We start from the raw sequence: 16,345 nt of genomic DNA, 5'->3' as shown, positions 1-16,345 counted from the left end.
CGTAGGATTCACAGGTGTCCCCCTTGTTCACCTAGGACTCACCGATGGCCCCCCACCCCTGCTTCCCCTGTTTACCTAGGACAAGGCCAGACACAGTCCTTCCAAATTCCCATTCTTTGCCTCTCAAATGATTAACCAAACTGCTTGTCCCCACTGATCAGTTGGGACAAAATGCACATTGGTATGGTCTGAATGTTGGTGTCCCTCTCCCCGAGTTCATGTGTAGAAATCCTAACCCCTAAAGGGGTGATATTAGGAGGTGGGGGCCTTGGGGAAGTGATGAGGTCATGGAGGTAGAGCCTTCTTTTTTTTTTTTTGCGGTACGCAGGCCTCTCACTGTTGCGGCCTCTCCCGTTGCAGAGCACAGGCTCCGGACACGCAGGCCCAGCGGCCATGGCGCACGGGCCCAGCCGCTCCGCGGCATGTGGGATCTTCCCGGACCGGGGCACGAACCCGTGTCCCCTGCATCGGCAGGCGGACTCTCAACCACTGCGCCACCAGGGAAGCCCTGAAGGTAGAGCCTTCTTGAATGGGATCAGTGCTCTTATCAAAGAAACCCCAGAAAGCTGCCTCCCCCCTTCCATCCTGTGAGGATGCCAGCTGAGAACCAGGAAGGGGGCTCCTACCTGACCACGCTGACACCGTGATCTCAGACTTCCCGCCTCCAGAACTGTGAGAGCTCAATTTCCATTGTTTATGAGCTACCCAAGTCTCTGGTATTTTTCCCCAGCTTTACTGAGATGTAACTGACATGTAACATTGTGTAAGTTTAAGGTGATGATTTGATACAGGTATATACTGTGAAATGATTAAGATGCCATGTTACAGTTGCCAAAACAGACTAAGACACTTGTGAACCAAGCTTGGGTTCAGCTTCTCTCCTTCCTCCAAGTCCCACCCTCAGCCTGAGCCTGCAGGCAGCCCCCCCTGAGGACAGGCTGGCCTCCAGGTGAACAATTCTCTGATCTCCTGTCCCATCAGGCCACTCTTTCATGCACTTCAGCACACCTGGTTCTTTCCAGCCCGGCTCACTGCTTCTTATAATAGAAACCCCCTTGCTCCCTAACCTTGGAGGCGCTGCAGTCCTTACGGTCGGAGTGTTTTCCTTCTTGCATTAGTCACTCTCCATGATGGCAACAGTGCCCTTCCTCCCTCCCTTGCAATAATCCTTTCCAAGAAAGTCTCTCCTTCCTAAGTCCAGATTGGTTTATTTGACAGTAGCCTTTAAAAACGACAACACCTGAATCACTGTTTGCGGCTTCTTGAATTCATGCCTCACTGTACAGAGGAAGACGGTACCCGACAGGAAGGAGAGATGATGAAAATCTTCATGATGAAGGCGTGATGTGCTCTCACCAGCAGAAAGGTTCCATTCCAATTAGTTCTGAAAGCCTAGGGAAATAGCTGAGAAGAACTGTATAAAAATAAGCAGATGAAGCATAGAAAAGTATAAGTGGAATAATGGACCCCTCTTGTTTCTGTATGATTTAAGAGTTTGAAAAAGACCCACTTTAAAACAGTAACATGAATCATGTACCCTCAGATTTCATTGCAGTCAAATCTCCCAGTAAGTGAATCTTATGGGGACTGTGACTTGGGACTCTCCAGCCTCCTAAACAATGATATAGAACTCTCTCTGCGGGACTCATGAATGCTGTGTTAGGCTTGAATGGAGAGGGGAAAACGTTCTCATTGACCAAACGAAATCCTGTGAACTTTGCCTTTGGGGGTGGGTTTGATTTATGGAGCTTATTATTTTTTTAAGCCAAAAGAGTTTTCCTGAATACCCAACCCCTGTCATTACCCCTGTCAGTGGTAGTTATGTCCAGATGAAGCCCTTTGGCATAGAAAATTTCCCCTTTGTTACATGGGTTTTGCTATGCAAATGGATTGTAAATGAATGGATGCAGCTGATAATGAAACATCTCAGGAATCCCCAAGTATCTTGGAAAGTGACCTATTTTGTTTTTAATTGAAGTACAGCTGATGTACAACATTATATAAGTTACAGGTGTACAGTAGCGTGATTCACAATTTTTAACGGTTATACTCCATTTATAGTTATTATAAAAGTTTGGCTATATTCCCCATGCTGTGTAATATATCGTTGTGGCTTGTTTCATACCTAGGAGTTTGTACCTCTTCAGCCCCCACACCTATATTGTCCCCTCCCCCACCCATCTCCCCACTGGGAACCACTAAGTTGCTCTCTGATTCTGCTTCGTTTTTGTTATATTCATTAGTTTGTTGTGATTTTTATATTCCATATATGAGTCATATCATACAGTATTTGTCGTTTTTTGTCTGACTTATTATCTCACTTAGCTTAAAGTCCATCCGTGTTGCTGCACATGGCATTATTTGGTTATTTTTTCTGGACAAGTAGTGTTCCATTGTGTTTATATACCACATCTTTTTTATCCATTCCTGTGTTGATGGACACTTAGGGTGCTTCTGTATCTAGAGGCTATTGTAAATCATGCTGGTATGAACATTGGGGTGCATGTATCTTTTCGAATTAATGTTTTTGTTTTTGTTTTTGTTCTTGATATATACTCAGGAGCAGAATTGCTGGGTCATAGGGTAGTTCTATTTTTAGTTTTCGGAGAAACCTTCATACTGTTTTCCACAGTGGCTGCACCAATTTACATTCCCAGCAACAGTGTACGAGGGTTCAAAAGGGACCTATTTTTAAGGAAAGACAGTGTGCAGAGCGAAATACATACGTGTATGTGTGTGTTATACTGTGTATATACACACACACGCACACTTATACCATTCCATGACAAACTCCCACCCCATCTGCCCTGGCTCTTCACCATCCTGGCTGTGAAGGCTCCATCAAAAATCCTTTCGATTTGTGAAAGCCTTAGATAGGTTACAGGAGTTTTATCTGGTGATGGCCCGGACTGCCTGCTGACCTCCCTCCCTCCCTCCCTCCCCCCCTGCCCTGTGCTCCTGTCCTCCCTCCTTCCCTCCTTCCTCTCCTCTTTCCCTCCAGAACACCCAGTCATTCAGTCTGCACGGGGCTTGCTGTCACTTTCATGGGGGGTTATATACCTGTTGTTGATGATGCCCCATTTGTACCTCAATCTCTGATCTCTTCGGAGCCCTAAACTAATTCATTCCAATATACTGGCTTTGCCTCTCTGGTCAGACTGTTAACAGGCATCTCAGACTTCAGAGCTCCAGAATGCGCTCTTGGTTTTCCCTTGAGTCCTGCTCCACGTGCTGTCCGGCCCGTCTCACCCACTGGCACCTGCGTGCTTCCTGGGGCTCAGGCCCCGGGCTTTGAATCAGCCTTGACCCCACTTTCCCTCTCATTTCTGACATCCACCCCATCAACAACTTCCGTGGGCTCTTCCCTCAACATGTGTCCCGAACCATCCCACATGCCATCACCTCCACTCTTCCCAACCTCCTTTTAAGTCACTTTTCACATCCAAGTAGTCCTCTTGCTGTCGTACTTGGCTCTGTAAAATGGCCACAGTATCTCTCTTTTTTTTTTTTTTTAACAAAAACCCTTTTTATTTTAGAATAAAAAAGTTTAGAAGAATTGCAGATACCACAGAGAGTTCCCATATATCCTTTGCCCAACCTTCCCTAATTTTAACATGTTTCATGACAGCACATTTGTCAAAACTAAGAAATGAACAATACCGTTAGCAATTTTACAGACTGTATTTGGACGTCCCAGGTTTTTCCACCAGTGAACTTCCTCCGTCCCAGGATCCTATCCAGGATCCCGTTTTGCACTTAGTCATCATGTCTCCTCCTTTCCTCTGAGCTGTGACCATTTCGTGTTCTTTCCTTGGTTTTCATGACAGTTTCGAGGAGAGCTGGTCAGGTATTCTGTGGAAAGACCCTCCATTTGGATTTGTCTGTTGTTTTCTCACAGTTAGGTTGGGTTTGGGGACTTGGGCAAGAACATCACAGAGGCGAAGGGCCCTCCGCACCGTGACAGGATATGGGGTATTCACTCAGCATTCTGTGATGTCGACCTGGACTGGCTTGGCTAAGGGGCTGTCTGTGGATTCCTTGCCTGTCAAGTTCCCCTTTTTCTCTTTGTATATGGAGTGATTCTTTCAGAGCATAAGTTAGTTCACGTCCACCCTTTCCTCAGCATGTTCTAACAGCTTCCATGTCGTTCCTACGCTGACCTGCAAGGCTTTCCACGGCGGCCCCTGCTTCCACTCTGATTTCCCTTCCCATGATTCCCCCACCCTCCCGGCCCACCTCTCAGCTGCAGTGGCTTCTTGCTGGTCCTGCAGCAGGCTCTGTCTTGGAGCCTCTGTCTGGGCACTCTTCCTACTACCCTTGTATCTCCAGGACCCACTGCCTTATTTCTCTTCAGTTCCCTGCACTGCATCCTCCAACTGTATAAAACCTCTCACCCACTCGGTACTCTCTAACTCCCTTTCTCTGAGCCATTGTGTTTTCTCCACCAGCATCCATGCTTTTTGATAGCAGCATATCAGATTCTGCTGCCTGTGCAGTCTACAGCCTTTACTGCTGGTCCGGCCACATAGGAGGCACTCAGACGTTTACAGTCAGTTGAATGAATAAGTGATGGAAAGTGGATGGCTAGAAATCTCTGTATGTAGTTTTCCATGCTTGTTGAGAAAGTGTGGGATTTTCTGCTCTGGTGGTGTTCAAAAGAGAAATGTTCCAGTTGCAGATGACGAAACCAAAAGGGAACTCCCTTTTAACCAGCCTTTCAAGTCTTCATGCCAAAGTTTAGAATTAGAGTAAGCTACATATGATATCTACCTGGTTTTAAATATCATAATATTGAATCAGTTAGTTAAAAAATTGAGAATTTCCTAAGCCACTAAATAAGGCAGTTCTTTAATCAGGTATTTCTGTGCACAAACGCCTCAGAGAATTAACCTTGTATGAGGTTAAGGAATTTGGGGCACATTTATAAGTGGCACTTGTAGTGCTCAAAGGGTTAAGTTGTTTAACTCAGGTAAACCCTCAGTATGCCAAGGAGTAGTGTCCTTGTTCTGGGATTAAGCAATGATGAGTCTCTGTCAGTGTTCATTACCCGATAGAACAATGGGAATTCTCACTGCGGAGCATCTATTTAAACAAAAGAAAACTGGCAGGGGCACTTTTAAGTAATATATTTTCATATGCTCATCTAAATTCCTGGGTTTTTCCCTTCCAATCCTTTGGATCTCTGGTCAGCGAGGTTCACGACCACCTCTCCTCAGGATGAATTTGGGTGATCTGGAGGTACTTGCTTTTATTTTTACTAGAAAGAACCAGTTTGTCTTTCTTCTTTCTTTTTATTTATGAACAAATATTTGGAGGAGGACGATGGTACACCAAGCAAATACTATACCATACGGTGTTGATGGGCTGAAGGAATATTCTGAAGACAGGAAGCAAGAGAAAGGCAGAAGCTACATATAAAATGCTTTATGACTGACTTTCCCCATCATTTGTGTTGAGTTGGTTCATATAATGATTGCAGATCATCCCCCAAATGAGATCAGTACAGGCACTCTGCAACATTTCAAATAAAGAATTATAGAACTAGCAGTGAATATTTTTATTTATTATCCCAGTGGAGGTAAATAGAAACCTTGTTATTAGAAATGTCACTCCTGCTAATGATATGTTTGGAAAACATAAATAATAACTATGGACGCTCCTTATTTCCCCTTGTTACTGCACATTTCAATTTTATTTTTACCAATTTTGAAACTCAGTATTACCATATTTACAATTTCAGGGTCATTTGGGGAAACGGAAGAGAGAAATTTTCTTACCATCTGTGATAATAAGAGCTTACTCAGGTTCAGCAATGCCATTACATAATATTCTTTAAACAACAGTGAGCAAATTCCTTACTAACTAATCCAGGTCTGTTTTTGCTTTTTTTTTCCCTAGCGTTTTTCTCTTTTTCAGAAACTGCAACCCACATTTCTGTTCAAGAGATTTCTATGTTTCTTCTTATGAATAATACAGAACCACTGTTGTTAATAAGGCTTCAGATAAAACAGTAGGAAATGCATTCTCAGGTTACTAGACAATTCATTATTTTTTAAAAAGACAAACATGAGATTACTTGGGTAGAGCTTGAGGTCGCAATTCTTTAGGAAAAACAAGAAATTTTTAATAATATGTGAACACTGTTCATTATGAAGAGTTGTATTGTCCCTTCGGCAATGCAGATGATGTCGCATTTATTTTTTAGCAACCAGAGTTCCCCACTAGTAAGCAGCAGTGACCGCTCCAGTTTCCCCCAAATCTTTCCGCTGCTGAGTTGAATTATGATTGCCGACAGGACCTTGTATGGTCCAGAATCTCATTTATGAAATGGTATCTGAAGGGTACCCAGCAAAAAAGATTTAATGCAATTTTTACATTTTGTCATTTTGCTGTAGAGCATTTTAAAAGAAACACAGTGTTACAGGTATGGTTCTGTAGCCACCATTCCTCCCCTCCCTCCCTCCCAGAGTGGGTCAGTGCCATTTACGTTATCTTTCTTAGATTTTTACAGCATGTGGATTGTTCTGAATTTCTAAAAATTCATACAAATGGTCTATTTTATCAAAGACTTTCCAACTTTTTTTTTCATTCATTCAACATAGTGTTTCCAAGTTTACACAAGTAGCTCTAGTTTCTTTGTTTTAATTGTCAAGAGCTATTTCACTTTATGAAAGCATCATAACGTCCCAATTTCCCTATTGCTAGATCTTAGATTTTTTTGCTCGATTTGTTGTTTGCTATAATAAGCAGTGACAGTAAACATCTATGTCCCTCCCTCTTTGTGGGCGCCTGGGAGAACTGCTCTAGGGCATGTAACTAGAAGAAGAAGAATTGCTGGGTTGTGGACTATACCCATCTTGAACTTTATTAGATTTTGCAAAATTGCCTCTAAAGGGGTCGTACCAATTCTCCTTTCCACCCAGCAAGTGTTCAGGTTCCCGTTTCCTCATATTCTTGCTTTTATCACACTTGTCATGTCTTTGCCAGTCTGATATGTGTGAAATCACACCTTGTTCATTTATTTATTTACCTATTTAGTAAGCTTGCTTCTTTATCTTGGAAGTTCCAGACCTGGGCAGTTCCAGGCATCTTTCTATTCTGAGTTTCTGTTATAGCTTATGTAAGTGATATGCTCAAATAGAGAAAATGAAGTGTGGTTGGGTATTTCTCTTCTTGGTATAATTGAATCTTCCCTTCTTGGATTGCACGTACAAGGCAGGATTCAGGGAGGAAGCTCATGCTATAAATGATGATGACAAGCCTTCCCCAGCAGACTGATAACTCCACATGATAGAGACTTCCCCTTGCCAGGGACAGGGAAGCTGTCCTGGATGAATGGATGTATGGTGGGCGTGAGGGTCCTGGATGAACACCATGGTATTGTTATTGGCAGTGACATCCAAAGGCCATTATATAATTCCCTTACTTTTGTTGGAAGTCTCAGAGGGTACACCCCAACTCCCTACTCTGGCTGCTGTTAGTGGAAGGGCTCTGCTACTTCTTCAACTTCATTTCCTATCTCCTCTGAGCCCCAAATTGTACCCCAGCCATGCTGGTCTTCTTCCTACATCTTCATGATGCCAGGCCATTATTACCACAGGGGCTTTGCACGTGCTACTCTTTCTACTGTCTCTGGAAGACTTTGCTTCCTAGGTCTTAACACGACTGACTCTTTTTAAATCATTCAGTTCTCTCAGTTCAAGTGTCACCTCCTTGGAGAATCTGTCCATGACCATTTGTCTATCTATTGATATTTATCCCCTTCTTTATCACAGTCCCTGGTTTTATTTTCTTCAGAGTACCTATCGCTATATGAAATCACCCCTTTCACGTGTTTTTTGTTTGTTTGTTTTGTCTGTCTGCCCTATTAGAATTTAAATTCCAAGTGAGCAATGCACTAGTCTGCATGGCAAGGTCCCCATGCCTGAAGCATATTTGGTTCTTATTTCATATTTATTAAGGGAATGAATGGTGTCTATTTTAGGGGAGAATATAAAATTCTTCCCACTTTATCCAATACACTTTGAGAATCCACCCTGCACTAGACTCTGAGCAAGATTTTGAAGATATGAAGATACACAAGACACCTTTCATGCCTTCAAGAAACTCACAGTCTGAAAACGTAGCATGCTTTGGAACATTAAATAAAACAACAGTCATTGTCTCAACTGTAGGGTAAACCTACTACAGGCTCAGTCCTCAAGGGGAGAAGAGTGATTTACCAAAAGATGATTCCTGCTATCTTGGTTTGCAACTTAGTTTGGACATCCAAAATTAGATAGAAAAAAAAAAATGGAAGGAAAACAAACTCAAGTGGGAAATAAAAACTCTAGAGGATAAAATATAGTGAAATGTCTACTCAAAGAATGAGGTAGAAGAAATAACAAACATTGGTGAGGATATGGAAAAAGGGGAACCCTTGGGCACTGTTGGTGGGAATGTAAATCGGTGCAGCCACTACGGAAAATAGTATGGAGGTTCCTCAAAAAATTAAAAATAGAGCTACCCTATGATCCAGCAATCCCACTCCCAGGTATATATCCAAAGAAATTGAAATCAGTATCTTGAAGAGACATCTGTACCCCCATGTTCATTGCAGCATTACTCACAATAACTAAGCTATGGAAAGAACCTAAGTGTCTGCCGTGGGTGAAGGGATAAGGAAAGTGTGTGTGTGTGTGTGTGTGTGTGTGTAAATGTTCAGCCGTGAGAAAGAAGGAACTCCTCCCATTTGCAGCAGCTTGCATTACGCTAAGTAAAATAAGCCAGAGAAAAACAAGCACTGTTTGATCTCACTTATATGTGGAATCTACAAAGACAAACACAGAAAAAACAGAGTAGAGTGGTGGCTGCCAGGGGATGGGGGTGGGAGAAGTGGGGAGATGTTGGTCAAAGGATACAAACTTGCAGTTAGAAGATTCACAAGTTTGGGGACCTAATTAATGTACATCATGGTGATTGCAAGCTAATAACACTGTACCATATACTTGAATGTTGCTAAGAGAATAATAGATCCTGAGTGTTCTCAGAACAAAAAAAAAATGCTATCTATATGAAGGGCTGGAGACGGTAGCTAATACTCTGGCAGTAATCACATTGCAATTTGTAAATGTATCAAATCAACACATTGTACATTGTAAACTTACATGGTGTTGTGTGTCAGTTATATCTCAGTAACAATAAATACATGCTGAGATTATAGCAAGTGGGGTGACAGAGAACAAGGCTCTGCTACTACCATTTATTTTCTTCATGTGTACATTTATTCACTCAACAAAGATTGAATGGCTGAGAATGATAAAAAATGAGGCGCAAGACTGGCTGTAACTAGAGGCTTCGAAGCAGGGTCGGGCAGGCTGAGAGGGGAGGTCACAACTGGAGTCTGCTTCTCTCCTCCAGCACTGGAAGTCCCCCCGCACATGGTGACACATTCTGCCTTTAGTTTCCCCGTAATAATAGGAAAAGGCATCAGTGAGTGTCCAGTGAGATCAAGAACAAGAAGCAGCTTATAGACGACCACAGGATCATCAAGATGACAACAGAAGGTCACAGTTGCTGAGCAAGAACCCAGATTCAAAGCCAGGGAGAGCCCACATTCCTTCAAGTTAGAAATTTGTCCAACCGGATGCTGGAAAAATAGGAAGCGGTGCCTAGAAACACAGGCTGTGTTTTTGGACAAAACCTGGAAATTACATCTCATTCTTAAAGCTTGTTTTTGTGCAGGAGACGGGTTGGAGGTGGAGCAGGCGTTTTATATGAGTGCCAAGTGAACCTGGGTGATGGGTAATTTACGGTCACTAGTAATCAAGCTTATTGGAAAATAACGAAATAAGATGCCATTTGGGACATTAATAATTATTACGTGTCATTAGCGGCATTGGCTGAACAAAGGAGACTCATGGTGCCTTCCGTGCGGATAGAGAAAGGTATTTACTTCCCTAAAACCAAGGGCTGCACTACCATTGCTGCCCTGTGGAGACACAAGACGTAATCGCTGGGTTGAAAAGAAACCCTGCAGCTTCGCCACTGGTGGGAGTCTGCACTGACTTGAGCATCATTCAGTAAATGCAAAACAGATTCAAGCTCCAGGGCTGCTGCAGGAGCCGCCTGGTCTCTCAGTCACAGAGCCGCCTCTGCACCTAAGACGTCCTCTTTCCATCCTTCCAGCTGACATCTAGCTGGAAGCGTGCCTCTGAGCCTCTCGCAGGCCCCAGAAAAACGCCTCATTGTGCGGGGACGTGACCCGAAAGGAGAAGGGAAGTTGGTGGAGCCGTTGAAGATAAGTACTCATCTAAGAAGCACAGAACCCAAATGATTGACTTTTAAATAAGGCCTGTGACCAATGAGCACTTGAGGCGAAAGCTTTGCATCCTTTGCTCGAGTTGTCACCATTCAGCAGCAGCACAATCGCATGCTGATCGGCCAGGTCCTCGGGTCCGCTTCTTATTACAAAGCATTGTGTGCAGAAGCTCCTCCGCCCAGACTTGGGGAAGGCTGCTCCCTCCTGCAATGCTCGGACAGTCCCTACTACACAAACCGATCTGGCCTGAGTGCCCCCGGCGCCAAGGTTTCCAGCCTGCTCTGTCTGAGCAGGCAGATGCCAGCAACGCACTCTCCAACAGTCGGCTTACCACCGTGTGCCACCGTCAGTATGCGAGCAACACCTGAGACCAGTTAGCGGCCTGAACTTGTACTAAGTAAACATGACCACAATTTCACACGTTGACACTGCAGTATAAAACTGACACTGCATTGCATGTTGCTGCGCAGAGAACGCATGTCAACATCACCTGCCTCCTCTTTGGGAGGCGGCCGCCGGAGCGTGTCTGCAGCTAGTGTGGATATAGGCAAGTTATAAGCGCACGGCCCCAGAGTCGAGATATGCTTTATTTATCCTCACCAGCAAGACCCAGGGTACCTGTCCTTTCAGCCAGATCATGTGTAAATCTTACGTTATCAGGGTTCTCCTCTTGATTTTGTCCAGCGCATTTATTTCACCAGCGTGGACATGTAACTTTCTGTGCTGATTTCCTCCCAGTACATGTTGAATGAGGGTCAGGAACTGTGCAACAGACGGGATAAAAGAGGGTGTGAGATGGACGGAGCACCTACCCTTCTGGGGAAAAGGTGATTCTCATTCAGGGTTGGGATGGGGGTCTGCAGACTTCAACAGCCTTTTTATTAAGGAGGCATAACGAGATGGTATTTCGACAGAAACCAGGGTTATATCTGAGTGGTAACTGTGCCACGAGTAAACGTAGCCCACAATAGAAAAGCTCTGTAGGAAAGATGACGCATGTGGCTGACGGGGTCTCCTGTCCCAGAATGTCTGGAGGCCCAGCGGTTAGGACGTAAGAAGGGGGCTGCCCATCCAGCAGGGAGCAGGGTGGTGCCACCCAACTTCTGGGCAGCATCAGCCAAGGCAGCCCAGAGGGAGACTGGATTCTCAGTATCGGGTTCGTTAGCAACCTGGAGGTTCCTGAAGTAAAGAACCTGGCAAATCAGCAGTGCTTCATCATTGATGAATTTAATTTAATTTTTTAATTGAAGTATAGCTGATTTACAATGTTGTGTTAGTTTCTGGTGTACAGCAAAGTGATTCTGATATATATATATATGTATATAGACACATGTGTCTATATAAATATATATATAGAGAGAGAGACACATGTGTCTATATATATATATATTCTTTTTCAGATTCTTTTCCCATATAGGTTATTACAAAATATTGAGTAGAGTTCCCTGTGCTCTACAGAAGTCCTTGTTGTTTATGTCTTTTATATGTAGTAGTGTGTCTATGTTCATCCGAAACTCCTGATTTATCCCTCCCCCACTCCCTTTCCCCTTTGGTAACCATAGTTTGTTTTCTATATCTGTGAGTCTATTTCTGTTTCGTAGATAAGTTCATTTGTGTCATATTTTAGCTTCCACATACAAGTGATATCATATGGTATTTGTCTTTCTCTGTCTGACTTACTTCACTCAGTATGATCATCTCCAGGTCCACCCACGTTGCTGCAAATGGCATTATTTATCCTTGATGCATTTTAAATGTGTAAGAGACCTGACAGTGCGGAGCCCAACCATGCACTTGGGCACATTTCCAGATTTGAAGGTCAGGGCTGTGCTGGTCTTTTTACTCCTCCAAAGACACCGTGCACTCTTCTCATCTCCTCTCCCACCCAGGGGCTGACCGCCGTGGACCACTATCTATCTACTGGAAGCATGCCCTTGGGCTTCTGGTTGGGTCCCAGCAAAAGTGGCCCAGCAGTGAGCCCTGGCAGGAGACAGAGGGTAGCAGAGAGGAGAGGGAGGTCCGGGTACTTTTCCCCCAAACCCGTCCCCAGGAGGTCACCCCCAGATGGTTGTGTTCCTCTACCTAGGGTGCAGCTCACTCGCTGACTGCATTTCTTCACAGAGCTCTTCACGGGTGGGGACTGTGCCCTGCGTCTGGGTTTGAGAACAAATCACTGTCTCTCCCTTGTGGAAGACGGAAGGTTGGAGGCCTGGTTAGAAGGCAGAGAGGTCAGTTAGAGGGGCACTGTGGCACGGAAGGAAGAGACGGGAGAGAACAGCAGGTATTTGTGATGTACTGCAGCAGGCAGACACCTAAGGATAACCCTCAGCCTCAGATAATCCCTTAACCATTGAGTGTGAGGACATCTGTTATGGGATCACATATCACTTTCTTCATACATTGCCTTCCTGGCAAAACAGAGATTACTGGGGCAGGGCAGGCTTAATCTAAGCACACAAGCCCTTTAAGAGCCGGGATGTCTTTCCAGCTGGTAGCAGAAGGGGAAGTCAGATTTGCAGTGTAACAAGGACTCAAGGTGCTCTTTGGTAGTTTGAAGAATGGAGGGGCTGTGTGAGGGAGAGTATGGGGTGGGGTGGGGCCTCTGGGAGCAGAGAGTGATCTCCAGTTGACAGCCAGCAAGGAAATGGGAACCTCAGTCCTACAACCAAAGCAACTGAATTCAGGCAGCAACCTGAATGGTCCTGGAAATGGATCCTTTCTGGATACTCCAGATAACATCCTGAACGTTATATAGTTTGTTGAGCATCAGTAGCAAACAAATACAGACGTGAGGCTAATGGAACCCGGCACAGGGAGGTGTGGTGGAACGGGGGAAGGGAAGAGAAGTGGGTTTATGTTTTCTCTCATCCGAGGTATTCCACACCCGTTCTGCTGTGGTTGACTAGGTAGGCTGGGAACGTCCCAGCCCCACTTCCCTTTCAGGGTGATCCATGCATTGCCACCACGGAGCTGAGGGTGGGCCCTTCCTAGATGGGTGTGACACGGCTCTCCGCTCGCTCCTGGCGCCACCAGGGCACACGTTTCTCCTGATATTCAGGGACACACTTCATTCATTAAAGTCACTGGGTCCTGGAGAATGAGGACATACTAGTGAACAGAACAGGACTTGGTTTTGGGTATATTGGAGTGGAGGTCTGGCTGCTTCCTTCAGTGTGACCCAGTGCACGCATTCATCACCTGGGGCTGCTAATGGATATTGTTTGTGTTTGCTCAGGGAATATACTGAGTGATGAAGATAAAACCCGTTGTCCTGGGCCAGACACATAGGAGGCCCTCAGTAAAGGGAGGTTCTGAAACCCCCCATAATCCAGTAGTTGATGGGTTAGTTTGCCATAATAAAGCACCACAGACTGGGTAGTTTAAACAGAAATTTACTTCTCACAGTTCTGGAGGCTGGAAATCTGAGATCAACATGTTGGCAAGGTTGGTTCCTCCCGAGGCCTCTCTCCTTGGCATGTAGACAGCCGTCTCCTCCCTGTGTCCTCACACGGTCATCCATCGCGTCTGTGTCCTAATCTTCTTCTTAAAAGGACGCCAGTCTTAGTGGATTACAGTCTGCTCTCCTGACCCCATTTTAACTTCATTACCCCTTTAAAGCCCTGTCTCCAAATACATTCTGAGGTCCTGGGGGTTAGGACTTCAACCTGTGAATTTGAGAGGGACACAATTCAGCTCATAAAAATATATGTAAATGTTTTCTTTATAAAAAACGAATATGAGATGGTCAATAAGATAATGATGATAAAAGACCTTCAAAAAGTTTAAGGAACTAAATTAATATAGATGATGATATTTATATAGATCTAAACTGAACATTTTTCCCCCTTAATGCTTCACTCTTCCCTTTGAAGCCTTGAAACACATTCACAGACCACAAGATGCAAAAATCAATGTGCTAATTTTAAAGCCAGGCTAACAATTTCTACTCTTAATTTTTGGTATCTTCGCTGTAAATGGATGCAGAGTGGCCCCATTTACCCATTTGTCAGTCATAACAGAGTTAAAAACGTGGGACACATCACCTGGTATCCGAAAGCATGCCATAGAGATAGATTTGCAGTGACGTGGAAGAAGCAGTCTAGCGCTTCATTTTGCAATCCTGTCAGTCCTTGGCATGATTCTTACACAGTGACCTAGCAGTTGATCTGACATAAAAGCTACTCTGTGGGGCTTCCCTGGTGGCACAGTGGATAAGAATCCGCCTGCCAATGCAGGGGACACGGGTTCGAGCCCTGGTCCAGGAAGATCCCACATGCCACAGAGCAAGTAAGCCCGTGCGCCACAACTACTGAGCCTGCACTCTAGGGCCCACGAGCCACAACTACTGAACCTGGGCTCTAGAGCCCATGAGCCACAACTCCTGAGCCTGCGTGCTGCAACTACTGAAGCCCTTGCGCCTAGAGCCCGTGCTCTGCAACATGAGAAGCCACCGTGATGAGAAGCCCACACACCACAACGAAGAGTAGCCCCCGCTCGCCACAACTAGAGAAAGCTTGCGCACAGCAACGAAGACCCAACGCAGGCAAAAATAAATAAATTAAAGTTAAAAAAAAATTTTTTTTATGTAGAAAAAAAGCTACATTATGGAAGGATGCCTTCTCACGTTGAAAACCTGACAGATATGTGGCCTTTACGTTCAACCTTATTGTGTATTGTGGGGCAGTCACAGATGAAAAAGGGTCCAATGTGGTTTTTGTTTGTTTGCTTTGTAAAGCCTTTCCTCGGTGTTGGAAAGAAGGAGAGGAAGACCACACCCCGTGTTGTGTGTGGCTAGGAGAAGGCACCGTGCTCCCCTCTCACCGTGATAAACTGTTGCCAGTCAGCGCCTCCCTTGCTGGCAGTGGGAGCTGAAACGTCCGCGACTACGCACTTCCACGGGGACCCTTCCCTTCACGGCTGCTGGCGTGTTCCTCACACCCACGCCCAGGGATCAGGATGGTGCTGGCGTGCTCCGCTGTGCCCTGGGGTCCAGGCGTGAGCTGGGCAGCTGCCCCCGCAGCAGGGTCTCCCAGAGCCCGGCGGGATTCCAGGTCGGGGTGCTCAGCTGCTTGTGCTTCTTTCCACAGACAGGACCTCGCGGGGTACACACAGAGCCTCAGCCGGAATGGATTTTGTTCCAGCAAGACTCAGTCGTGGAGGCTCGCGCCTGAGCTCCTTCTGCTCTGCAGGGCCATCCTTACCACGTCTGACCCCACCTGCAATGCTCTGCCAGGTGTCCTCTCCACCTAGAAAGTGTGCAGAATCATTTCATTGTCTCTTAGTTATTTTTCACAAGGGGATTCCTTTCTTTGGTTGGACATGTGGCATTTATATTCGCCACGATAGTCACTTTGTATGCAGTGGTTTGAGCATGGGGCGGGTTATATGCACATTTCTGTAGACTTCAATAACTTTTCGTAATCCTTTCCCCAATTGTTGTCGTTGAAGTCTCACGTTTGAGCAACATTTGGGCGTATGTCCTAGTGAAAGCTGCTTCTTCGCTTGTTTACCTTTTGATCTCACCTGTATTGGTTAGATGTAAGTGTCCAGACATACGTAGGTCTGGGCAGTTTCTAAGACAGAATTAAGTAATGCAAAGTCCCTGCCTTCTGGGAGAGGCCACCTGAACAAGACTGAAACAATTAACAGTTGGGGAACGAACCAGGTGAAGGGCCTGTTACCCACATCACGTCCCAGGGCCAAGCTCACCTCTCTGGAGAACGTGTGACTCTTCTCACTTTACAGATGAGGAAACTGAGGCTCAGAGTGAATAAAGCAATCTCCCTATCACGCCCAGAGGAACAGCAGAGCAGGTTCACCTGACCCTGCACTGCATGTACTTTCTATGAAAACTGCCCCAGGGAGGAGAGAACTTGTAGAAAACAACACGCTTGCTCTTCATTTATTTAGACCCGTGGGCCACCATCTTGCTTTTCTACCCACAGGCTCTCTTTCTTCCTCGTCACCACCCACATACTCATTCACCACTCCTTCCAGACATTGCCACATGTTCCCAGGGCGGAAAAACCAGCCCCTTCCCCACCT

Source organism: Hyperoodon ampullatus (genome assembly GCF_949752795.1).
Source record: "Hyperoodon ampullatus genome assembly, chromosome: X".
In the NCBI taxonomy this organism is placed as follows: domain Eukaryota; kingdom Metazoa; phylum Chordata; class Mammalia; order Artiodactyla; family Ziphiidae; genus Hyperoodon; species Hyperoodon ampullatus.
The sequence above is the reverse complement of the archived record's forward strand: the minus strand, read 5'-3'. Positions refer to the sequence as shown.